This window comes from Brassica rapa, chromosome A09 (genome assembly GCF_000309985.2).
Source record: "Brassica rapa cultivar Chiifu-401-42 chromosome A09, CAAS_Brap_v3.01, whole genome shotgun sequence".
Lineage (NCBI taxonomy): Eukaryota > Viridiplantae > Streptophyta > Magnoliopsida > Brassicales > Brassicaceae > Brassica > Brassica rapa.
This window is the reverse complement of record NC_024803.2, coordinates 40,108,563-40,126,567: the sequence shown is the minus strand read 5'-3', so window position 1 is coordinate 40,126,567 and position 18,005 is coordinate 40,108,563. Positions and strand designations below refer to the sequence as shown.

The 18,005-nt window shown below is 31.0% G+C and overlaps 1 pseudogene; it reads right to left on the bottom strand.

The window, feature by feature from the left end:
• Positions 1–6,904: 6,904 nt before the first annotated feature.
• LOC117128417 lies at positions 6,905–13,440 on the bottom strand (annotated as a pseudogene).
• Between the last annotated feature and the right edge of the window lie 4,565 nt (positions 13,441–18,005).

Sequence of the window (18,005 nt, the reverse complement as noted above, 5' to 3'; positions counted from 1 at the left end):
ATGGACTACAAACGAGGGTTGCTTTCTTGCACTGCGTGCTAGACTATCCGCCCTTGTGTTTAGCGTCCTTCTTATATGGATGAGCTCTGAGCTGTGGAAACTTCTTTGCAGGATCTTGATATCTTCCAAATAACTTGCAAATGCGGGCCATTCTTCGGGTTCAGAAACCATCTTCACCAACTGAGAACAATCTGTCGCAAAAGTAACATTATATTGTCTTAAGTTCCTCATACATTCCATTGCCCATATGAGCGCCTCTATCTCCGAGTGCAGTGGGGATTGACCCGCTCTAGTATTCCTTGCTCCCATCAGACTGTCAAAACCTTCTAGAGTACTACACCATCCTTGTCCCGAAAGCCGATCATTTTCCTTCCATGAACCATCCGTGAAACACCATCTACCAGAAATAGTGGGCAATGTCGCATCCACTACCATTCGGGTCTGATCAGACCCCTGTTCATTTTTAATTTGCGCCTCAGTCCAGACCCCTGTTCATGTGTGTGTGTAATTTACTTATATATACAAGTCATTCTATTGATACATATCTATACTATATAAAAGTTGAGGTTATAAGCCAATGAAGGCGTCCATGTAGAGTTTAAAACGACCAATCGTATTTTGACACATCATTATATTAGTTTATTATTTATAGAAAATATTAATATCTTCAAAATTATATCAAAACCGAAATTAAACAACCAATAGAAATATGAAAAATCAACATTTTAGTTTGCTATTTCTAAAAATGTAAATATTACCAAAAATCGTTTATTTCAAAATAAAATATAAATCAATTTAAATATGGTAAACTTACAAAAGGCAAAGAATCATATATGATTCAACTTAATATAATATGTTTTCAAAAATTAAAATAAAATATCTTACAAAAATAATAATTAACTTAAAATGCAAGATATTTAAAACACGTGATTTTTAACTTGCGAAATGCAATAATTAACTTAAAATGCAAGATATTTAAAACACGTGATTTTAAAATAATTAACTTAAAAAGAAATATCATACAAAATAATAATTAACTTAAAATGCAAGATATTTAAACAATTAGAACCATATAAATTTAAAACACGTGATTTTTTGAAGTTTAGGTTTTATGCTATTGAAAATACTAAATAATATAACTTAAAACACATAGAATTTAAAACAACTAATCATAATATGACAAAATAATTATTTTAAAACGACCAATCATACTTTGACACATCATTATATTAGTTTATTATTTATAGAAAATATTAATATTTTCAAAATTATATGAAAAATGAAATTAAACAACCAATAGGAATATGACAAATCAACATTTTAGTTTGCTATTTCTAAAAATGTAAATATTACCTAAAATCGTTTATTTCAAAATAAAATATAAATCAATTTAAATATGGTAAACTTACAAAAGACAAAGAATCATATATGATTCAACTTAATATATAATATGCTTTCGAAAATTAAAATAAAATATCTTACAAAAATAATAATTAACTTAAAATGCAAGATATTTAAACAATTAGAACCATATAAATTTAAAACACGAGATTTTTTTAAAGTTTAGGTTTTATGCCATTGAAAATATTAAATACTATAACTTAAAACACATAGGATTTAAAACAACTAATCATAAAATGACAAAATAATTATTTTAGTTCAATATTTTCAAAAATGTCAATATTTCCAAAAAATTATTTATTTCAAAATAAAACAGAAATCAATATCAAATAAGAAAAGCTAACAAAAGTAAAAAAAAAAGTAACATAAATATAATTCAACTGAATATATATAAATTTTCGAAAATTTAAAATAAAAATAAAAAATGCATGGCTTTCAAACAGTTATATCTATAAAAAAAATTAAAACAAGTAATATTAACTGTTATTAATAAATTAACAAAAATATAACCAATATCAAACAAGGTAAGTTAATTTAGAAAATGCAAGACTTTAAAAACATTATAAGTAAATAAAATTTACTCATGATTTTCATATTTTCTGCTATACGCTAATGAAAATATTCACAAATAACATATACTATGTATAACTTAGGGGTATAAATAATTAAAAATGTTCACATAATATTTTTAAAACACCAAAATATGCTAAACATCATTTTATTTACTATATAAAATTGAGGTTATGAGTCATTAAGAGTATACACATAGGATTATAAACAACCAATCAAATATTAAGAATTATAATTACAGATTTACTATTTTTAAAATGTTAAAATTACCAAAACTGATTATTTCAATAGACAATAGAATTTAACATCAAATAAGGAAAACTAATAAATAAATCATTAAAATGGAAATGACTCATATATATACTAAATATTTGAAAATTTAACAAAACAAATTAACTAAAATAAAATAAAATATAAAGAATATACGATTTTTAACTTGCATGAACACAAAATAAAATATACTATTCAAAATAAAATTTCAAAAAATATATTTTCAAAATAAATTAAAAATCAATATCTAATGTATTTTCTTTAATAATATCCAAATCAAAGAATCGCATAATCCCAATGAACAAGGAACACATAAAAATATAGGGTTTGAAGTGAATGAAGAATAATAGTGAATGAACAAAAAAAAACATCCGCGATAGAAAATAAATCTTACAAGTCGAAGACAAAATGTGATAGACAAAAAATGCATAACACCAGAAAATACCGGATATACTAAAAGATAATTCCAAACTACATGATGAATTCTTATAATCATTAGTCTGGTTCACTTCATATATATATCAAATTTAAGAAGCTCTATGTGGAGTTATGTCGAAGAATATATTTTGAGAATAATATTTATAAGATAGATGAAAAATAAAGATTCTAATAAAGCATGTCAAATAAATTGGTTAAGATTTTTAAGAAAACTTATAATGAAGATCAACAATAAATTAGCATGAAAAATAACATAAGAGAATAATAGAATGAACAATCAATATGAATTTATCAATATAAATATACTATCTAAGTATTACAATCAACCAACTAAAAACATACAAATTTACAAATTTTGAATATATAGAAAAAAAATGTCTCAAGATTACAATGAATACGTTATCTAAGACTTTTGATATCTTATTGTTAGTATTTAGCAACTAGAAATTTTTTAATCAAGATTATGTAATTGTTTTTAGAGGATCTAAATCTTCATATAAACTCCAAAACAAAAAAAAAGTATTAACTATTATACCAAAAAATAAATTATAATATATTGTAATACATTATACAATCATACAAGCTTAACTACAATACAAATAATTAATTGAATAAAGTATAAGATAAATCTAATACTTTAGATTCTCAATATTATTAATTCAATAAATAAAAATATTACATAACATTAGTTAAATTTATTATATTTATTTTACTTTTTATATTATCTTACAAAGGCTATTTCATATTAACTAGAGTTCATCAAAATATTTATAGTGATTAAATTTTAAATGTAAATATTAAATTATCACACACACACACACATATATATCACACATTAATTGTAAAAAATTTCTGACTACAAAGCAAATTAGATATTATGCATGTATCTCAATCGTTTTATAATGTACTAGATTTTTTAACCGCGCTACGCGCGGATAAGATATTATATGTATTTCTCAATTCTAAAAAATAATGTATAATATTATATTATATTATTTAAAAAATAGAAAATAAGACTACATAGCATAAATATATTTTTTATATTTTCTTTGTGGAAATCATTATGTTGTTTGATTGTTGTACTTAATTCACATATTTGCATAGATATTTGTGATAGATGAATAACTATATTTTTATTATCAGTAAATAATATATATTTATTATATAATATAAGAAAAATAAAATTATTTACTTTTTAACAAACTTGTCTCATGTTGGGGACTCGGTTATAGACATATCATATTCGAATGAAACATTTTTACACTTATCAATCTTCTTAACAATAAGAAACAAATCTGAATATCAAAACAATATCTCATACGATCTCTTTGTGGAATAACTGCTCTGAAGAAATTGAATTTATGCATCAAAAAAGACTGGAAATGGATGTGCATATGTGTTATCTAAGTCAGCTTTACAAAAAAACTATTTATAGTTCATATATCATTTATGTCCATCCTATTTTTTTGTCCATCATTTCTTAAACATCTTGAAATAAGTAATGCTAATTAATAATAAACTTTTTGCTCACAAAATAAAAATCAAATTTGTCTAATTATCGCTTAATTTGTCTAACTGATATATGTATTTCTCAATTCTAAAAAAATAATGTATAATATTGTATTACATTATTTAAAAAATATAAAATATGACTACATAACATAAATATATTTTTTAAATTTTCTTTGTGGAAATCATTATGTTGTTTGATTGTTGTACTTGATTCACATATTTGCATAGATATTTGTGATAGATGAATAACTATATTTTTATTATCAGTAAATAATATATATTGATTATATAATATAAGAAAAATAAAGTTATTTACTTTTTAAACAAACTTGTCTCATGTTGGAGACTCGGTTATAGACATATCATATACGAAGAAGACATTTTTAAAGTTATCAATCTTCTTAACATTGAAAAAACAAATCTACATATCAAAATAATATCTCATACGATCTATTTGTGGAATAACTACTCTGAAGAAATTGAATTTAAGCATCAAAAAGGACTGAAAATGGATGTGCAGATATGTTATCTAAGTCTGCTTCACAAAGTACTATTCATAGTTCATATATCATTAATGTCCATCCTATTTTTTTGTCCACCATTTCTTAAACATCTTGAAATAACTGATGCTAATTAATAATAAACTTTTTGCTGGAAAAAAAATCAATTTTGTCTAATTATCGCTTAAATATTTTATTAATATGGTCTAAGAAGCTTTTAAGTGATATCATAGTTTAATTTATTAGTTTTTTTGTTAATTTTTAGAGGTTTTTGTATTTAAGATTTTTTTTCCATATTAAGCTTCTATTTCTTTCACAGAATTGATATATATATATATATATATATATATATATATATATCATAAAAATTACCATCAAATCAGTTTTACTTATTTATTATTTTGTTTTAACGAAAATACACTTTTTAAATAATTTAATTTAAAATAAAATTATATATTAATTTGCTGTATTTTAACAATTTCATTGATTTAATTAATTTGCTTTTGTGGATAACTTAAAAAGTTTTCATATGAATCGGGGAAAGCAAGCTTATGCTGTTATATTATATTTATTTTGTGTATATAGAATCTATATATAATGCTAGTGTAATAAAGAAAGAACATTATTTTTTTGTAACTTCAAAAAGATACATTATTACAATTTAAAATGAATCAAAATTGAATAAAATGGTAATTAAATATTTGTAAATCTAATTGTTTAGTTGGATTCTCATGAAAAAAAAATCGATTGGTTAAACAAATGTTTCAAAATTTGTTGTGGTATTGTTTTGTCTATAAATTATAAAATTTATTGAATTAATATATTTAATTATTGCATCCTTAAATAATATTTTATTAAGAGATTAGAAAAATATGTTTTGAGTTGTTTTGTCAAATTGTACAAAAATCTATGCTTTTTCATATTTGTAACTTCAAAAAGATACATTATGATAATTTGAAATTAATCAAAATTGAATAAAATGGTAATTAAATATTTGTAAATCTAATTATTTTTTATCTTGTTTAGTTGGATTCTCATGAAAAAAAATCGATAGGTTAAACAAATGTTTCAAAATTTGTTGTGTTATTGTTTTGTCTATAAATTACAAAATTTATTGAATTAATATATTTAATTATTGCACCCTTAAATAATATTTTATTAAGACATTAGAGAAGTATGTTATGAGTTGTTTTGTCAAAATTTTACAAAAATCTATGTTTTTTCATATTTGTCACAAAAATTTATATGTTAAACTTACTTTTACAAAATTCTTAACTTTGTCACGAAAACAAAAATCTATGCTTTTTCATATTTGTCAACGTTCTCACACTTTCTAAGAATATATTAGCTTAGTCACTTACTTATATTTTTTTTTACAAAACAATTTTTTTTACAAAACAAAGTATCGGAGTCTTGAAAGTTGAATTCATATTATTGTAAATGTACATGCTGTAAAAAAAAAAAAAAAAAGTAAATGTACATAAGAGTTTGTGATTATATACTTAGTGGTTCTTGTATATGTGTCCAAGAAAGTTTCAATGGCTTAGTGGTAACTGTCCTATATATATATATCATACTAACCCGGGTTCGATTCTCACATTCGCATTGTTTTTTTTATTTTTTACGAAAAATAAATAAGATGACATGGCAATTTCGGATTCTCTGATTGGTTGATTTTTCTATCCTATGTGGACACCCTCTCCATGGCTTATATCCCCCTTTTAGTATAGTATAGATTAACAGTTTACATGCATCAAGTAATTTATATAATATTTCAAAATACAAATTAATATTTTTCAAAAATTATTAATATGTTTATAAATATAAGTATTACATTTATAAATACAAATAACTAAATTGAAGATATAGTTATAAATAAACATATATAATAAAATCAGCAAACATATTTTAAATAAAAAATTACATAAATCAATTAAATAATTAGTTTAAAAATAATTATAAAATTAAATTAAATTATTAATACAGATTCACGGGTAGTGCAAGTATAAAATCTAGTATTATATAAATTTGGTTCATTTACAAGTTTTAAATTGTTTCACGAATTTTAGGGTTTGTGTTAATCCAAATGTTAACATATGATTTGGCTTGCCAATATTGAATTATCTGGGTTTGCTTTGTGTTTCCATTAAAAAAAATTATTTTTAGTCTAACCATATTATTTCTTACAAGGAGTTTGCCTCTGCTTTGTGTGAGATTTTGGTTTTCTTTTTAATTTTATGGTTTGATAATTGTTTATATATCGATGTTGTTTTTTTTTGGCAAACGTTTCTTTATATCATAAGACAATATTAACATGAGGACGAAACTGATTTCCTAGTGTGTGATAACTGTAATTCACCAGCGTTATATTTTTGATTAACAGAAAATATCATAAACAAATTTCTTTAATTTATTTCTGCATTATATATATATATATATATATTTAATAATTGTGGTTTATTAGCATTATGTTTTGATTAACGGAAACATAACCCCACTGTTTTATTTTGTTGACTACTTTTTCTACACTGAAATTGAAATGGGAGTTATATATTTTTAAGTATTTTTTATTTAATTTATCATGTACTCTCATTCTTTTATCTCTAATATAGTTTTGTATTGTGATTAGTTCTACAACGTTAGTAATATATGAGTTTGATATAAGACGTCGTGTCTCTTTATTCATTGAATAAAAAAAATTGGGTGGGATTTAGATATTTTATTGGATACAATAATTTCAGATTTGTGTTTTATATCATTCACTTATTTTTTTATTTTTCTAAAGTTTTTATGTGCGCTGCCCAAATTTTTGTTTTACTTTTTGTTGTTTGTTTTCCCAACTTTTTTAAAAATATTAATTTTAATTATATATTTAATTATTTATTGTAGTTCTTTTCATGAATTTTTATAGTTTTTTTCTAAACTTGAGCTTTGTGAGTATAAAAGGGAGAAAAAAGTTCAATGATCATTCACATTGCTTTGATGCAACGTGAAAAAAATAAAAATCCTAAATGGATTCCCTACTTTTGGCTTTTATATTTTTTCCTATTTATTCTTAATTTTTTTTATATTTCGGGTTATATTATTTTATTTATTATGTTTTGTTTTTCTAATTATTTTTAAAAAATTATGTTTTATTTATATATTGATCATTTGTTGTGATTCCATCATTTTGTTATAGTTTCTCAAGCTATGGGGGAAATCTATGTGATGCACTCTTTCTTTATTATTATTTTTATCATGGGTTTGATGAAATTTGGAAAAGAAAATATCATAAACAATTTTTTTATTCTAAATTTTCTTTTACCTATTTTTAATATTTATGTTATTTTCGTTAATTTTTTGTTTACCGGAAACATAAGTTCATTCTCTTATTTTGTTGACTAGTTTTCTTACATGGAAGTTGAAATGAGAATATATATATATATTAAAGTATTTTTCATTTGATTTATCGTGTATAGTCATTCTTTTTTTCCATGTCATTTTGTATTGTGTGTATTTCCAAATATGCTAATAATATATACGGTTTGACTAAAGACTTCATTTCTCTTTATTCATTACATTAAAAAGAAGTTAGGTGGAAGCTTTTTAGTCCAATGATTTGACTAAATATTCATTAATGCTTTAATAAATCAGCGTTAAGTTGGGTAGGTTTTATATATTTGATTGGATATAATATATAGATTTGCACTTTATATCATTTACGTATTTTGTGATTGTTCTAAAGATTTTTCATGCTTTGTGGAAATTTATTGTTTTCATCTTTTGTTGGTTGTTATTCAACCATTTTTTGAATATTAATTTTAATTATGTACTAATTACTAAGTGTGATTTTTCATGATTTTTTGTTAATTTTTAACTTAAGTTTTGTGACCATACACTACAAGAAAACATCGGGATACTGAGGGAAAAAATCGTCGGTATGTCGTCGGAATAACGTTATTCCGAGGACATACCGACGAAAAAAGTCCTCGGAAATAACTCCTCGGAAATTCATAATTCCTCGGAATTCCGTCGGAATTTTCCGACGGAATTCCGAGGAAACAAAATTCCGAGGAAACTCCGAGGACACAATGTTCGTCGGAAGGTTCCTCGGAAAATACCGAAGGAATTCCGATGGTCCAATCCTCGGAAGTTTCGACGAAATATTTCTCGGAATATTTATCGGAAAATTCCGAGGGAAGAAAGTTCCTCGGAAAATTCCGAGGAACATTTGTTCCTCGGACATTTCCGAGGAACTTTCTTCCCTCGGAATTTTCCGAGGGAATTGAGTTTCTCGGAAAATTCCGAGGAATCCTTTCCCTCAGACAATTCCGAGGAACTTAATGTTCGTCGGAATTTACCGAGGGATAAAAGTTCCTCGGAATTATCCGAGGACCTCCATTCCCTCGGAATTTTGAAAAAAATTATTTTTTTTTTTTTTTTTTCCGTCGAAAGGTTTTTAATATTAAAAATGGGCCAAGCCCAATACAAATAAAAAAACAAACAAAAGCCCAATAGAAACAAAGGGGCAAACACGCTTCTCAACTGGGCCACACATTCCGGCCCAACTTGAAGAAAACCCTAACCCTTCACGCGATTGACTTCGCCGCCTCGCATCCCAGCATCTCTGCTGCTTGGACACGTGTTGCCATCCTCGCCGTCGAGGATACACGTGTTGCGAGGACACCACGTCACCACCGCTTCGCGTTTTCGTCGGAGATCCAAACATCCCATCTTCCGACCACCCCGGAACTCAAAAGCTCCGACAATCTTCTTCCGACCATCCCATCTTTGGGTCTCTAAAAACCGGAGGTAATCAATCGCCGCGGCGAGATCTCCTCCAACACCGTTCACCACAGACCCTCAAGAAGAGACGTCGCATGCATCGCCACTCTTTCCGCCGGAGAACTTTCCTCTCCTCCGACGACCCACAACCGACCGAATCATAATAAAACCAGGATAAAACCAAAACCCTAAAAGATAAGGGACCTAAACCGACAGCGTAGGGCTATGTGAGCCCCTACCCTCCGGAGCCAAAACCGGCGAAGACGGAGCAGAGAAAGCCTCCCCTTCCCGGGAACTAGAACCGGCGGCGGCGAAGCTGAAGAAGCCTCCACCTCCCGGAGAAACAAACCACTGACACATGCAAGCCTCTCTTCTCACGCCGTTAGCCACCACGCGACCGCGTCTTCCCTCCACGCGAGGAGACCACCGATGAGTGATGATTCCAATCCAGAGCTCCGACAAAGCAAATCGGTGAGGCGCGACGAAGAAGAGGTTAAAAGCAACCTCTTTGAACAAGAATAAGGATTCCGGCGACGGCACGGACGCTCACGCGCCGGCCGTACGCCGGAGAGAAATCTCAGATCTCCTTTCTCTCTCCTTTCTCTCTCCTTTCTCTCTCTTAAAAAAAAAAAAAATTATTTTTTTTTTTTTTTTTAAAAAAAAAATATTTTTTTTAAAAATTATTATTTTTTTTTTTTTTTTTTTGGAAAAAAAATTAAAATTTTTAAAATTTAAAATTAAAATTGAATAAAACATAAAATAAAACATAGTAGATAATATTCAAATTTAAATAAAACATTCAGAGTTTTTGGAAAAAAAAAAACTACGGGTCTTGAATGTTCGGGAACGTCTCGTTCGGGTACATCCTCTTCATCATGTCCATCATCTGCTCGTTCAGCCTCTTCTGGGTCTCATAGCCCGCCTGTTGAGCTGCCATCTGAGCCTCCAACGCAGATATCCGATCATCCTTGTCCTTCAGCTGAGCCGTAAGAACTTCTGGATCAACATACGCATGTGGTGCAGAAGAAGGAGCAGCCGACCGGGAGCGACGACCCAAACCGACCAAACGTCCCTTTTTCTTTGGAACCGACTGAAATATAAATAAAACGAAGTTAAGATAATTTAAATTGATGATAAAATAAAAATCAAGAAATAATTAAATTGAACTTTTAAAAAAAAAACTTACCGATTCAACGATTTCGTTGATTCGAACCCGAGACAAGTTGGTCGAGGCCGTCGAATCGTCATCATCGGTTTGAAGCTGAGACACTTCGTCATACACCTGAGTCTGGACCAGGTCGACCACGTCCCTCACAAGACCATCATCAATCTGGCCGGTCTTCTTGTTGGTATACGCCCTTTTCATAAGGGCGAGATCATCAACTGGGTGGCCTTCATTTTCTTCCGCCTTGAAAAAAAATAAATTAGACAAACATTAGAGATTTGAAAATGCAAAAAAAATAAAATTCTGAAACTTAAATAATTGAAGAAAAAGCGGTTGAGCTTACCATGCGATCCGCCAGAGTGGCAATAGATTGAGCACCCAAGTTATGCTTGTAGATGCCCTTTCCTTTACGGTCGCTCCTGCGGTTGTTGGAGTTGGTGGAAGAAGTTTCTTTCGTCTCTTCTTTATCCCAATGCGCACACAACTCCTTCCAGACCGTGCCGTTCATCGACTTTGGGACCTTTTAATTTAAAAAAAAAAGTTTAATAATTTTAAAAATAGTTTAATAAATTAAAAATTGTTAATAAATTAAAAACTACCTTGTTTACTTCCCACTTCTTCTTCCACTCGTACATCTGCTTCCCATAGTTGTCCATAACTTTATGGACAAAATGGTGATAGATAGAGAGCGTATCATCGGCATTCCAGTTGAATTCTTGCTGAAATAGTTTAAAAATAGTTTTTAAGCACAAAAATATAATAGTTTAAAAATTACAAAAATCGTCGTTTTAATAAATAAAAAATAGTTTAATAATTAAAAAAATAATTTAATAATTACAAAAATAAGTTTTAATAATATTTAAAATGTCTAATAAATATATAAATTAGTTTAATAATTACAAAAATAAGTTTTAATAATATTTAAAATGTCTAATAAATATAGAAAATAGTTTAATAATTACAAAAAATAGTTTTAATAATATAAAAAATATAATTTAAAAATTAGAATACTTACCGCAAACTGCTGAAACCACAGATGCTGCTTCTCGACAGGGAAGTGAGTGAAAGTCGGATGTCCGCTGTCGAGGGCCGAGTACATCATACGGTTGATCCATGCGCTGATCCCGTTCCCGGATCGGTTGAACCTAACAAAAAAAAATAAATTATTAATAAAAAAATAGTTTAAAAATTAAAAATAGTTTAAAAAATAAAAGTTTAAATTACCATGTTTGACCATGTCCATGTGGATACTCAGTGAGATAGGGAAGATGGTCACGACCGGGCTGTCGAACCAACTCCGCAACCCTCATCACTCCCAGAGGACCAGGTGCAGCAGCGGGACCAGGAGCGGGTGCAGCAGCGGGACCAGGAGCGGGTGCAGCAGCGGGAGAGGGAGCAGCAGGAGCGAGTAATGGAGAGGGAGATGTTTGGTATGAGCTGTGGGGCGAAACGGAATCCTGAACATGGCTGGAAGAACCCCGAGACTGGCTCCCCATACCACCCCGGCTACGACGCTGGCGAGGCCGGATCTGATCATCATTAGACCTGTAAATTAAAAAAAAACATATTTAAAAATTAGTTCTAATAATTTTAATTAAAAAAAACAGTTTAAATTAAAAATAGTTTAAAAACATAGTTTTTAATCACAAAAATATAAATAGTTTAATAATTAATAAAAAAAGTTTTAATAAATAAAAAATACTTTAAAAATTTTAAAAATGTTTAATAAATATATAAATTTATATTTTACATATAAAATACAAAAAAAATGTTTTTAAATATTATATAAATGATTTTTAATCTTAAAAAAGTTTTATAGATTTTAAAAATGTTTAATAAATTTATAAATCATTTTTAATTACAAAAAAAAGTTTTAATAAATAAAAAATAGTTTAAAAATTTTAAAAATGTTTAATAAATATATAAATTTATATTTTACATATAAAATACAAAAAAAATGTTTTTAAATATTATATAAATGATTTTTAATCTTAAAAAAGTTTTATAGATTTTAAAAATGTTTAATAAATTTATAAATCATTTTTAATTACAAAAAAAAGTTTTAATAAATAAAAAATAGTTTAAAAATTTTAAAAATGTTTAATAAATATATAAATTTATATTTTACATATAAAATACAAAAAAAATGTTTTTAAATATTATATAAATGATTTTTAATCTTAAAAAAAGTTTTATAGATTTTAAAAATGTTTAATAAATTTATAAATGAATTTAAAATGCAAAAATAGATTTTATATACAAAAAACGTTTTCAATATATATATATATAATTTCAAATTCGATTTTTATAACCACAAAATTGATAAAAACTAAAAAAAAAATTCAAATCAAGTGAAATACATAATCAAACTCCATTTTACACAAATCTACCATTCACCCTAACAAAATCTATAAATCTCATTCCAAAATCATCAAATCTACTTAAAAACCATACAAATCTAACCTAAAAGAGTGGGATAGGGTTCTTACATGATTATGGGGGAGGATTAGGGGAGAATCGCCGGAAAAACGGGAGAGAGAACGGTGGAATCGCCGGAAATCGCCGGAATCGCGAGAGGAGATGTGCAGCGGCGCGGAGAGAAAGAGAGAAATGGGGAAGAAGATCGGGCTCGCCCTAATCTTATGAGGCGTCCGACGGAAAATATCCGTCGGAATTTCCTCGGAAATATTTTATACTTCCGTCGGAATTTCCTCGGAATTCTATGATTCAATTTTCCCGAAATATTTGGCGGCTTCGTTTACCCGGTTAGATGAAAATATTCCGACGAATCCAGTTTCCTCGGAATACCCTCGGTAATCTCCGAGGAAATTCTGAGGAACCAGGGTTTGGGGTTTTAAAACATCGATTATTTTCGCCGTATTTCATTTCTTATACAATTATAATGCATACCATTGAGGATTCTTTGTATAGATGATCATAAACCATGAAATAACACAATTTCAAAAATAATTCTAAGTATTCCCTTTACCGTTTATTAAAGTGTATAAGTGTTTCTCTTACGTTGTGTGGTTTTCGTTCATGCAATCGTAAAAGTGTTTGTTATTGGATAAAACACCAAAGTTCATAGTTCCAAACATCATAATCTGGTTATGACACTTAATGAAGGTTATATACGTGTTATTCAATCCGTAAAACGTTGTTTTCGATTTAAAACCCCCAGTTCCTCGGATTTTCCTCGGAATATACCGAGGAGATTCCGAGGAAATCCTTATGTTCGTCGGAATTTCCTCGGAATATACCGAGGAGATTCCGAGGAAAAAGAATCTATAATCAAATCCCCATCTCCTCGGAATTTCCTCGGTATTTTCCGAGGAAATTCCGACAAACAAAAGAGTTCCTCGGAATTTCCTCGGAATTTTCCGACAGAATTCCGAGGAACTTGGGGTTTTCAATCGAGAAGATCTATTCCGAGGAAATTCCGAGGAAAACCTATCTGTCCTCGGAATTTCCTCGAAATTTTCCTTTAAAAAAAAAAAAAAAAAGGTCGAGGCTAGTCTTCTTCCGAGTCGTCATCACCAGATGAATCTGAATCTGGATCTTGGTGAAACTCTCCAATCACTGGTTCATCCTCTTCGTGAACGGCGGCTTCTTCTCCGAAGTCAGTTAAATCGACTACAAGGCCAACTCCACCTAAATCTTCTGCTGCACTTAAGTTGCCGGATGTGCTTGGTTGTAGTGGGTCTTCCAGCTCAGAACTTCCCTGAACTCGGCCTCTCGGGTTGAGTCTTGTAACAGTAACCCATGGATCATCTCTGTTCCTTACCCGGGGGTACTTGATATAACAAACCTGATCGGCCTGAGAAGCAAGAATGAAAGGATCATAATATTGCAGCTTCCGTCTTGAATTTACTGATGTAACACCAAATGCATCTGTTCTCACACCTCGATCTGGAGTGTTGTCGTGCCAGTCACAATAGAAAACAGTACAGCGCAATCCAACCATGCCCAAATACTTGATTTCCAAAATCTCATTTATGTGTCCGTAGTATACATCATCTCCTGATGCAGAACAAACACCAGCATCGTAAGTCGTACTCGAACGTCTCCTCTTCTGAGTTGTGAATGCATATCCTCGAGTACAAAATCTCGGATATGACTTCACAACAAAGTTTGGTCCAACGACCATCTCGCGTATCCAATCGTCAAATGTTTCACCTCTGGCCAAACCATCACTCACATAGGTAAACATCCATCCACCAAATTCTCTCTGCTTCATTTCTTCTAGTTCGTCCTCTGTGGCGTATCTATATTCTAACCGCTTTTCTGCCATGAAAATCCTTTCATATTGAAGAACATCTTCGCAGTTGGTGAGTAAATATGTTTGCAAATGACTGCGCTCCTGATCAGTAAGTCGACGGTCTTTTGGTTTTCCGCTAAGTCGTCCAACGTCTGTGAAAATGTCTGGAACCTTCCAATGATATGTTGCCCGTTCGCCTCTATCATCATGCCGAGCAGGTCTTCTGTTTTTGGTCTGAACTTCTGCTGGAAAGTAGTACTCGGCAAAGTTTGAAGTTTCTTCATTGATCATCTGTGCGACTATAGACCCTTCCACCCTACTTAAATTTTTCACCATCTTCTTCAAATGGAACATATACCGCTCATACAGATACATCCATCTATACTGCACAGGACCACCAAGCTCCAATTCTCTTACCAGGTGAATAACAAGATGCTCCATAACATCAAAAAATGAGGGAGGAAATATCTTCTCAAGGTTGCACTGAATCACAGCTATGTTAGTCTTCAAATTTTCAATACCTTCAAGAGTCACTGATCTTGTGCATAAATCGCGGAAGAAACCACTTATCCCTGCAATTGCTTCATGAACATTTCGTGGTAATAGTTCCTTGAAGGCAAACGGAAGGAGACGCTGCATCATTACATGGCAATCATGGCTTTTCAAGCCAGTAAACTTTCCTTCCTTTCTGTCGATACAGTTACGCAAATTAGATGCGTAACCGTCTGGAAATTCCACATCGTTTGAAATCCAATCAAAGAACGCATCCTTTCCCGCTGCATCAAGTCGGTATATGGGAAAAGGAGCCCTACCACTCTCATCAACATGAAGTTCTGAACGAGCACATATATCGACTAAATCCAGTCTTGACTTCAAATTATCCTTTGTTTTACCTTGAACATTAAGGATCGTGTTCATCAGGTTGTCAAAAAAGTTCTTCTCGATATGCATGACATCTAAATTATGCCTTAGTAGATGATCCTCCCAGTATGGCAGATCCCAAAAAATACTTTTTTTGTGCCAGTTATGTAGGTTTCCAACACCATCTACCGGAAAATGCTCATGTCCACCGACGTCTGGCGTTCTTTCTGCACCAAAATCTCTAAGTTGTGTCTTCAAATCTTTCCCACGAATTTCCGGAGGTGGACTGTCAAACACCCTCTTGTTCTTCGTAAACAAATTCCTACTTCTACGATATGGATGATCTGGTGGTAGAAATCTCCTGTGACAGTCAAACCAACACGTTTTCCTTCCGTGTTTTAGTTGGAAAGCATCAGTGTTATCTTGACAATATGGACATGATAGCCTTCCATGCGTTGTCCATCCAGATAACATACCATATGCTGGAAAATCACTTATTGTCCACATTAGTACTGCCCGCATTTGAAAGTTTTCTTTATACGAAACATCGTATGTTTCAGCACCTTGAGTCCATAGTTGTTGCAACTCATATATTAGTGGCTGAAGAAACACATCAAGTGATCTCTTAGGATGCTCTGGTCCGGGAACGAGAATCGAGAGGAACAAAAACTCTCGTCGCAAGCACAAGTTTGGGGGTAGGTTGTATGGTGTAAGAATGACTGGCCATAGAGAATACTGTCTTCCACTCTTGCCAAACGGGCTGAAACCATCAGTACATAATCCAAGGTAGACATTTCTTCTCTCATACGCAAAGTCGGGATACTTTGATTGGAAATGCTTCCACGCTTTTGCATCTGAAGGATGTCTGATCTCACCATCTGTTGAGTGCTCCGCATGCCATCTCATTGGTTGCGCTGTGCGTTCAGACAGATACAGCCTCTGCAACCTTTCCGTCAAAGGCAAATACCACATCCTTTTATATGGTACTGGAATTCTTCCACTCGTATCTTTATAACGAGGCTTCCCACAAAATTTGCATGAAACCCGCTGTTCATCCGCCCTCCAATAAATCATGCAGTTGTCTCTGCATACATCTATTACCTGATACGATAAACCAAGACCAGCTACGAGTTTCTGAACCTCGTAGTATGAGCCAGGAGCTACATTATCTTCAGGTAGAATACCTTTTACATAATCAGCAATCGCATCCACACAGTCTTCAGCCAAATTATAATCCGTCTTAATGCCCATCAATCTTGTAGCAGATGATAAAGCTGAATGACCATCTCTGCAACCTTCGTACAATGGTTGCTTTCCAGCATCCAACATATCATAAAATCTCCTAGCTTCGGCATTGGGTAAATCTTCCCCTCTAAAATGATCATTTACCATCTGCTCAGTACCTACACCGTAATCTACATCCGTTCTAATTGGATCTTCTAATCTAACCGGTGGCTGAGGTTCGCTAGTACTACCAAGTTCATAATCAGTTTCTCCATGATGATACCAAATTTTGTAACTTCGTGTAAACCCACTCAAATATAAATGAGTCCAAACATCCCATTCTTTAATAACTTTTTTATTTTTACAATTAGAGCAAGGACATCTTAACATACCTGTTTTTGCTTCCGGTTGTCGGTGAACTAACCCCATGAATTCGGTTATACCTTGTTGGTATTCTTCCGTAAGCAATCTCGTGTTCGGATCCAAATGAGGTCGATCGATCCAAGAACGAAAATAATTGGAAGAAGACATGTTTTTTATGAATCAAATTCGTGTGTAAAGAAAGTGAGAGGGAGGATGAAGATATGGTGTGAATGAAGAGGAAGAGGGGTGCTTGTATTTATAGGTGAAATCCTGCCGACGGTCCGAGGAAATTCCGACGGAATTCCGATGCAAACGGCTAGTTCGTCGGAATTTCCTCGGAATTTTTAAAATCCCCCAACGGCTCTCCAACGGCTCTCTAACGTCTATAATATTTCCTCGGAATTCATCGGTTTTTTCCGAGGAATACTAGTTTCCTCGGTATTCCGTCGGAATATTCCGACGAAATGTGTTTTCCTCGGAATTCCGTCGGAATATTCCGACGGAATTCCGAGGAAGCAAAATTTTGTATTTCCTCGGAATTGCCTCGGAAATGCCTCGGTATATTCCGAGGAATTCATTTTCCGTCGGATCGTCCGTCAGAATACCGCTGTTTTCTTGTAGTGATAAAAGGAAAAAAAAATCCAAAAGATACACTACTTAAAAAAATCATTTACTC